We start from the raw sequence: 10,113 nt of genomic DNA on the forward strand, positions 1-10,113 counted from the left end.
CAAGGGCAGCCTGCCCTGCTCCGCGTCCCCGCTGGGTGCAGCACGCAGGCGGAGATGAGCAGGGGGTCGATTTCGATGCACGTACGCAGGGATGTGCAATCTCCGGCCCCAGCCGCCAGCCTCTGCTCTCCGTTCGGCGCTGGGATGCTAAGCGCGTTCTGCTGCGCTGACAGAGACGTATCTTGGCTTCTCTTTATTTCCTCTGGTCCTTCTTTGTTCTGTACGGCATGCCCGCTGCAATCATATCTGAGCACTTCCAAGAGGTAACCGTGAAAATAAATACATTTAACATCTTGAGGGAGGGATAACACCGCTACTGGTCAGAGTTAGTGACAGCAAGAACATAAAACGGGGAACTGAGGAGTGGTTTTTAAATCCCAGAGCTGCCTGCCGTCCTCTAGACCATCCATCCTCTCATCTTTATGATCTCTCCAGACCTTTACTGCTGTCAAAACACAACTCCTTCCCCTTTTCTGGTGAGAGAAGGGAGATCAACTGGCCTGGAAAGGGAACTGTGCATAGCAGCAAGTAAAAAATGAGAAAAACACACCTTGAGCGTTCGATGATCTAATGTAGGTCTCCGGGTGTATTACACCACGGTTTCCCTCTCTCCAGAGAGCTGTGACTAACCAGGCACTGGGCTGTGAACGAGCAGATGGGCCCTGAGCCAACCAGTGCTAAAAAGTGCGATTTCTTTCCACTCCAATGGCATGGGCTTGGTCTCCCTTGCTCTACAGAAGCTCCTGCACAGATTTGTGACAGACACAACTGGATGGGTACAGCAGCATCCTCACCAGTCAGGAGTCAGCCTCTGCTTCACAGAGCATTAATTTATCTCCCTTCCAGCCCTGTAACACGATACACCCACTTCTCATTTTACACACACTTTACAACTGGTTTCCTGTATGGTTTTTATTTTCCAAGGCCTTTGCTAAAGTAGGTAAACATTTAGCATTCATAACAAGAAAACTGGTTTTATGTTGTTCGTTGCTTTGAAGCTTGCGTGGACATGATCCCTTTGAGATTTTATCAACTGATTTCTTTTTCATTGGGGAAGAAAACACACAGCCCTTATCTGGCCTTAGAGCAGAATAATTGTACCCTGAAATTTCCACTGAATGGCTGAGTCTTTCTTGGGTCTGGAGTAGTTTTAACTCCACAGGACCTTGTGTTGAGCTAATCTCATTACCTCCCGCAGAGCACATAGTTTTCGAATCATTTTATTTCTTAAACCCTAGAAAATTTTTCTTCATAAAATAATAGACATTCATTATGTCAAGGCTGAGTGTTCATTATGTCCTGTGATGTCATCCCAACCTGGATTATTTTCAGGATCATATCATGGCAAAATAGCAAAGGATCTCATTCCTTGGTTGTTGGGTTTTTTTCCAGGAGAGGTAAATTAGTCTTAAAAAAATACTTTAATTTTTTCCATCTTAAGGAACTTAAAAATAAACTATTCAACATTGTTATTCAAAGCTGTATGTGATCATTACAAATTATACACAACATTTATTATACCCAGTTGTTAAGAATAATGGACCAGCAACATGCAAATTGGGAGGTACTGAAATGCAGAGTGAAGGCCACTTAATAGATGAGACCACTGCCTGGGGGCCACACAGCAAAATGCAGCTGCAGCCAAATTCTGGAGCTGGAGCTGTGTAAAATCCCCTGCTTTCTGGGTAGGAAGATTTACAGACCCTGACATTGTCCTGTACTCCAAAGCCAACCCAGTCCATGCAATGTGCCCTTCTTACAAATATTATCTCATGTTTTCTCCTCAGCTGTGTTTTAATTGAGAATATCCTGCAGAGCTGTTGACTTTACTGGGACAATTCCCATGGGTAGAGTTGCAGCATTGGTGGAAGGAGTTTCAGAGCCTCCTGAGATAATTGATCTGCTGGGATCTCAAGTCAGTTAAACCTTCAGACCTGACACAGAGGTAGAAGCTGACTCATTTACTGCAGTTCTTACACTAGGCTCTGGAAAAAAAGGGCACTGGAAATAGCATTAGTTACTTCTTTATACTCCACATCCTTTCTATGACCAACCAGGCACGTTGCTGCTCTCCTGAAATGTATTTGCTGTAAGTTGTGCATCTTTGACCTTGGCACCTACAAACGACACCCTGGCCACTACCAAACCATGTTGACATGTTGACCAGAGGTCCCTTCCCAGCTAGGGAAAGGAGTCAATTAACTTGCATCTTGCTCAGCTAAACCAGCTTTTGAGCTGAGCAGGTAAAGTGCTGATTCCCCTTGGTGGCTTTGTGCAGTTACAATGGGATCCAATTGCCTAGAGTGCAAGTGGTTAGGGAGAGTAAAACAGCTCGTGCCCTCCATATAGTACTGAAGGACTTTTCTAAGGGATGGAAATTACATTATTGTTCTCTCTTGTTGATCAGAAAATTGTTCTGTCAGATTCCAGTGCAATCCAAATTCAGCACATTATTTACAACACTGTCCCGATCAGGAATTCTGTAAAAGATTTGGTATCTCTCACAATGTTCCATCCTGTCCTTTCCATTTTAAAACATATTTCCCCCTTCATTAGCATTTTAATTTTGATGTATAATTTCCTACACACAGGCTGTGGCAGTTGTTGTGTATCCCCAAGCATGAGCGAGTGTTGCCCACAACTTTGAGTCAGTGTCACACCATCCTGTTCTATTTTCATTTTTCTGTCTAAGTCTCAGTATCTCCATTGCCAGTCTTTTTAAATTGTAGCTAGTTACAGCATTTAACAGTCCCTTCTGATATAAAGAAATTTTCGTGCAGAGATTGTAATTAGGAAGGCTGAGCTCTGTTCTGTTATTAGCAGGAATTGTGATTTTTGGAGTGGTGGGTTAATTGCTAATAACCATATGCAATGCTTCTGTCAAGATGTTTCCCATTACAGTAATTAACTTAGCAGCTGGGGTAACAGACATTTACCATTTGTCTTCACAGTATCCCTGATTTAGGATTGTTCCAAAGCCATTTTTGGACTCTGTTTGTTCAATTCCCAGGTGTAAGATGAAAAAGACGGGAAGCTGAGAAGGGGAGTTCTGAGAAGTTGCAGGGATAGTACCTGTTCCAGATGCAAAGTGTCTATCAGGGAATCCTCAGGAATTCTGGATATTTCTTCACTAGTCTTAGCCTTGGACCATCATTTTCATCAAGAGAGTGTGGCAGAGCAGCCTAAAAGAGAATGTTTTCAGAAATGATTACTCTGATGCTCAGATTAATCTGATCATTATTGAGGATTTATTTAATGAAAAGTGCAGAATTTTTCATTGCCTATTCATATCCTTAAACCTCAAAATCCCTATGGTAGGGGATTTTTTTTCTTCATGCTTTGTAGTCGGCTATATAGATATAAACGTTTTTTGTTAATGACTTCCTTTCTATGTTGCCTCACTGGAGCTCCTTCCTTCACAGAGCTGTGCCAGAATTACAGTAGTATTATTAAGTATATGGCCAACCTGAAAATTAAGAAGAAAATAAAGTTGTTCTCCGAAGCCAGATCACATGACAGAGCAATAGCAATTTTGTTGATTTAATTCATCAACAGAATACATTGAAAGGATTCCTTTTGTTTATGAGATAATTTTAAAGACTTTCAGGACCATGATGCCAGATTTATCCTCTTTTCTTTTTTTAAGTTTGTTCTGGCCAGAGCAAATTCTGTGCAGTGCTACATTAAAGAAGGTTTGTTAATACCCTCTAAGATGTAAAGCAGCATGCCAAGGGCACTGGAAACTTTCTCTGTTGCAAGGAATTGGCTTTGCTCCACTGCAAGGAATGGGGGAATGCTAATTTACAGCAACTGAGGATCTAGCCCGGGTTGTTAATCATAATTATGGACTTATTTTGGGAGGTGCATTTTCTAAAGCAGTTGGGGGAGACAAGAAAATTAAGTTAAAATTATTTTCTTCCACAGGAGGTAAAAGTAGTACATAAATAAATACTTGGTGTTGCAGTAGATCTTTAAAACCTACAATAGTTTTCTGGCACTGCAGCGTCCTGTGATATTTTTTCCTCCAGCACATAATAGTAAGTTTCTGATAATAGTGCTCACAGACAGCTTTGATTATAACCACTTGTCAGGGAATGGATAACTAGGAAAATAACACCATATTCAACTGTAAAAAATGCTGCCTGAAGTACATTAACACAGTGATAATTTCTGCTAATAGCAGCCTCTGAAGCCCATCCATTAGCTGTGAATTGAAATTCCTGCTTCATTTCTTTCTTTCTGAGCATTTCTGCCCTCTGACCCTCTCTTCCATTACTTGGGAGCAGCAGAGCTACCCACAGACTGCCACCAAGAGTAAGGACAAACTCTCTGTGTTTGAGCAAACTGGTGGGGACTGGGGGCTGGGACACTGCTCATGGCCCTTGCCTGGGCAGCACCACCACAGGGGATGGTGAGAGGCAGGGAATGTTTGGTCAACAGGTTTGCCTTCTGTGGGCATTCCCCATCAGCATCCTACTCCTTCCCCAGCCACCTTCACCCTGCCCATCCAGCAGTCACCAGCTGCAGAAATTACAGTCACCGGTGTAACAGGAATTTAGGTTTTCATTCATGTCTGGTCTTCCTCCAGAGGAGAGGGCAGGAGAGGTTGGAAGGGAGGGAAAATAAAAAAGGTCTGAACAATTTGACTTCAAAGCAGTAGAATCATAGAATCACAGAGTTGTTAAGGTTGGAAAAGACCTTTACAATCATCAAGTGCAACCATCAAACACCACCCCACTGACCATTAAACCATGTCCTTGAGTGCCACATCCAAATGTTTTTTGAACACTTCCAGGGACAATAACCCCACTACTGCCCTGGGAACTTTGTTCCCATGCTTACAACCCTTTCCATGAAGAAATTTTCCCTAATATCAAATCTAAACCTCCCCTGGCAAAACTTAAGACCTTTTCCTCTTGTCCTGTCACTGGGACACACCTGACCCCCACCTCACTAAAACCTCCTTTCAGGTAGTTTTAGAGGGCAATAAGGTGTCCCCTCACTCCACTCAGTCTCTCCAAACAGGAAAAATGCTCAAACAAAGTATTTCATTTTGACAGAATTAGTAGAAGCCCATTGATATTCAAGTCAGGAGGATATTTCTGTAGGGACCTATTACATCTGATTGGGAAAATAAAATGTTACCCACATCCACAATTACTTCTATAAAGACCACTGATCTCATTCCTGAGCTTTTCTCTTTAGCATTAGTTAACCAAAACTCTGGTAAGAACAGGCTCTTGACAATATAATCCTAAAATAAGTTTTCTGTTGGCAGGCAATAGCAACTGGGAGTACTTTCATCTATTTCTGGATTTGGGATAACGACACTCCAATGAGTGGCTAATCTGGTGTGCTTGCGTACATTCAAATTAAAATCACACATTAGGGGGCAAGTCACATCTTCTCTGACCTACACAGGTGAGAGCCAGATGTGACTCTAAATTTTATGCAGCTATTCCAGGCTCACCTCAACACAAAGGAAAGAATAAGGGTTTAGAAACTTTAGAGCAATCCATTATTTGGCAGAGCAGTGCATGTACTACTAAGTATTTTCTAGGAGGAACTGTTTTATTTGGTTTTAACCAATTTCTTGTTCACAGTGATCTTCTTTTGGCCACCCTGATACCCACCTGAAAAACGTGCAAGCAGCTGAAAAAGCAGCTCATTCTAAAACTTAGCAGAGTATCTTCATGCTTGTGCAGGCAGAGAAGTCAAATTTGGGGTATTCGTGCTAGGAGTGTTTAAAGGCTCATCAAGTCAGGAGATACAGAGAGCCCTTGGAGACTTGGACAATCAGAGATAGGCAACACAATCTGATTATCAAATATTCCTGATCTATCCAGAGGATAGGAAATTTCAAATAGTTATCCTCCAAGAAAATTGAAACAAATAAATGAAAAAAAACCCCAAAGCCATTAAAATATGTGATAAAAGAGGTTTGCTGCCCCTGATGAATTTTTCAGTTGGTTCATAGCACAGTGCAATGAGTGCCAGGGCAACACTAAAGGGATGAAGTCAATCACACAAAGCAGGCAGTAACAACACTCCAGCAACCTCAGCCTGTAAAACTCCAGCCTCAACCAGCACTGATACTTCAATCATTCTAATTTGTCCTCTGGGGTAGGCAGCCCCCTCAAAATTTGGGTTTTAGATGTTCAAGCTGGTAACTCTCATCTACATCACTGAAAATGCAGTCGCAAAATAAATCAAAGAAAAGAAGTGCTCAGAAGTCGGATTCTCCTCAGGGTTTCCCCGTCCCTTTGGAATTGCTCATGGATCTCAGATGTGAGCTGCCATGTGAGCCTGTGCTTCCTCCTTTGTCTAACACAGCGCTGAGCACATCACTGGTACTTAAAATACTAAAATTCAAAGGAATAAATGCTTTGTTTGTTTGCTTCCAATTAGGAGCTAATGAAATCCCAGGAAGACACTTCCAGGTGATTTGTCACAGAACTGAAACTCAATAGTGTGTTCCTGTGTGTAACTTCCCTCTCTGTCTCTTCTGCTGACACAACTGGACCACACTTCATTCTCCCAAAGACATTAGAGCATTACTTTACTGGTTTTTCTTCCAAATTACCTGCCTGGCTACTGTCACCATTGATCTTTTAAATCCTTGACTGAGTAATCAGTCAGAGAGCTAATTAATGTAGTGGCTTGGAGGGAAGGATGAAATGAAAAAGGAGATTTTTTTTCCTTATTCTTGATGTTTTTATTGCCTTTGAAAGGTGCTTTATCCATAGCATAAAGGAGCATTTGTCTGTGCTTTTTCCTCCTGACAGTTCACCTACCGTAAATCTGTTCCTCAACTCTTAACAGAAACCTGGAGAATTTCATGGGAATGGAGATACCAAAATCTAAGAATAAAAGAAATCTAAGATTTTGTATTTGTTTTTCCCCTACTGACACTCATGGACTGCACTGTATATTTGGAGTGAGTAGCAACTGCAAGACCTGACCCAGATTTTCAGATTGTTTTAGAACTAAAACAGACGCTTTAAAATTAAGATACCTTTGTTATATTTGATAGAAAAAGAAGGGGTTTTTTTCTCTCCTTCCTTCCTGCTGGGTCCCCTCCCCAGAATTTATCCAGATTCATTTTTAACCAAAATGGGTCAAACTCAGGTGCCTGAACATACGGTTTAAACACCACCACTCAGTTTGACTTCAGTCTGGGACCAAGGACAGGGAAATCACAGAATAGTTTGGGTTGGAAGGGCCTAAAGGATCATGCAGTTCCACACCTTCCACTATCCCAGCTTGCTCCAAGCCCCATCCAACCTGGCCTTGAGCACTTCCAGAGATAGGGCAGCCACAGCTTCTCTGGGATGCACCATGCTAAAACATATACTCCAAAAGTACTCATCAGGGTCCATGATTTAAAAGAAAAATAAATATTCAAATGTTAATGACTAAATTCTTCTAGAAGAGTAAATGAACTATTTAAAAGTTAGCAGCACACAGATCCTGTTTTCCTCATCCTAGATATCTAAGAAACATAGAGGATCCTTGTCACTGTAATAACTCTGGTAAGTGGAAAGGTACTTAATTTCCTTTATTCTCAAGGAATTCTACATGCCCTGGAACAGCTCTTTTAATCCACAGAGTTAACCCCATACTGCCATGCACATAGAGATGGATATTTACATATTCTGCAGCAGGATTTAAACACTGCTGTCCACAGGGAGCTGATGAACTGAAAATGGTTTAATAAGCTTTCTCTTAAAATTCTTCGGGGAGGCAGATATTAGCATCAGCAGTATTTGTTGCTAAATGCAAATAAAACCGTGGTGCGCGTGGGAATTGCGCTGCCCATGCTCCAGGGAACAGCGAGCACGGGGCTGCAGCGAGCAAGCGGCAATTAAATACTTCACACATGCCCACGTGGCTCTTTATCTGCAGCACCACGGCCACATCCAGCAACAATTAACGGTGTTGGGATGGAATCCCCATCTCCTAATTCTGTGATTAACTCATGGAGAAACCCGTTTCCTACAAAGACTTACATGGGAAGTGTCTGAGAAACACAGGTTGCTATAAAGAATTACATAAAAGGAACATACAGCAGTCCAAAAGGCAGCCCGCCCTCCAAGAAAGTCAGCATTGCCTGGACTGAGTACTGCAAACCGAGCATGTTTTATTAATTCAAGTATCAAGACAATGATAAATTAAGCACCTAGATATACGGGGGAAAAGGCAATGTCAGCAGTTACAGGCTTTTTAGACTTGACCTCCTGATTTGTGCAAAAATCAAAAATATTTCTGAAGTTTACTATAATTAAAGATTAATAGAAATGCCGGTAAAGTTCTGAAAAGTTTATGAAGCTAAACCTTGCCAAACTAACTCAACATTTTTCTTCTATTATTGACTTTTCAGATGCAAACTCTGATCTCTACAGACTTCAGCAAAGCATTTCTTAGATGTGGAAAATTACTTGTTTAACCTCAAGCAGTTCTCTGTGGAGGAAAAGCTAACGGGGATATAATGGAGAGTTGTGTCAAAAGGGGAATTGTGCAGTTATGGGGAGCTCATTAATGAATTTTCAGTGATGAGTCTCAGGGAAAAAATAGCTTTATCTTTGCCCATGGCACAAGTGATAGGCACAGCTGCATGGAGTTTGCTGTGGGAAAGGCTGATGAGAATGAGAATCTCCTGCAGGAAAAACAAGGTTACTTTGAGGCTGAAGTCTGTGGACAACATGGATGGAATCTAAAGCCATGGAAAGCTGGATGACACACTTGGGGACTAAGAATAATTGCTCCTACTGGGGGGTCTTCTGAGCTACCTCGTCCAATTTTGACTCTTCAGGAGCTGGAGATGAGAATTCAACATGATGCAGACATGGAACAGGACTATTAGGATGAACCAAACAGCCAGGAAAAGAGAAGGAATTTGATCTGTTTGGACGAGCAAAACTAAGGCTTGTTTAAACCAGCAGGATGGAGGTAAGGGAGGAGAGAGGGATTGCTACGTGAGTGCTCTCTTAAAGCACACCATGGAAAGGGGGATGGGACAGGACAAATTTCAGGGATACCCAGGAATGCTGGCACAGTAAAAGAGGCTGGCATGAGAACAAGCCAGCCCAAAGCAGCCACACAGATGTTTGAGCAGCGAGTGTCAGGGATAGCCTAATGCAAGCAATAGCAGCAAAATAAAGAGCTGACGTGTAGGAAATTCGTAAATTCATTAAAAGAATTCTAAAATATGTTTTTATGTGATAACAGGGAACTGGATTTGGTCACCAGGCAGTGCCTTTCAATCCCTTGCTCCTTGCTGGGTTTCAGCTGTTTAATTATGAATCCCATCACCATGACCATAGTGTGCTGCAGCCTCAGGTACACGAACAACACTGATCTTCTTCTGGTAACTCCTGTGCTCAAAACGAGGTTATGCCTCAAGTACCTGTAGGAAATAGCTTTGGAGGTGGCCAATTTAACTAACTTTCAGTGACTACCAACAATTCAGCCTTTTGCTCCTTGAAATGGGAATAATCCTTTTGGTTTGCGTTTGGGTGCAAGAGAATCCTGCACCTTGCTTGGGGATCTTCAGCCTTGTGCTAATCTAAATAATAACCAGAAAAGAGACAACTAGCCCTAACATTTGAGCGTGCCGTGATGTTTTCTCTTAGCAGAGAAATTTATTTGTCTTTTAGATCACAGAAAAACAGCCAGAGGCTGAATAAATGCAAAGAGCAGCTGCAATTTGCAAAGGTAAATTTGCATGCACCCATGTCATGGTAGCATGGGTTACTACAGCAGCGGTGCCAAGGCAGTCCAAACCTGCTGGCTGAGCTTGTTTGCAGTGTTCCTGACACTGGGAGATGATCAGTTTTTATAATTTAGTTAGAATTAGAAAATAGCATGTGCCAGCTTTCTTTTCAGTGTAGCAGCACCGTCTTTTGTAACCATGTATTTACTGCTCAAGGTTATCACTGCAGGGCTGTCAGAGGCTTCTATCACATCTTTATCACATCAGCAAGTTGCCTCCTAAAGTTTCTTTATCCCCAGCAATGATGCATGCAGGCAAAAAGGCTGTGGATTGATCAGTAATTACAAAGTTGATTTTGTGGATCTAAACGACTGCAGAACATTTTGTGCAACAGCATTTCC

This window comes from Corvus brachyrhynchos, unplaced genomic scaffold (assembly GCF_000691975.1).
Source record: "Corvus brachyrhynchos isolate BGI_N302 unplaced genomic scaffold, ASM69197v1 scaffold544, whole genome shotgun sequence".
Classification (NCBI taxonomy): Eukaryota; Metazoa; Chordata; class Aves; order Passeriformes; family Corvidae; genus Corvus; species Corvus brachyrhynchos.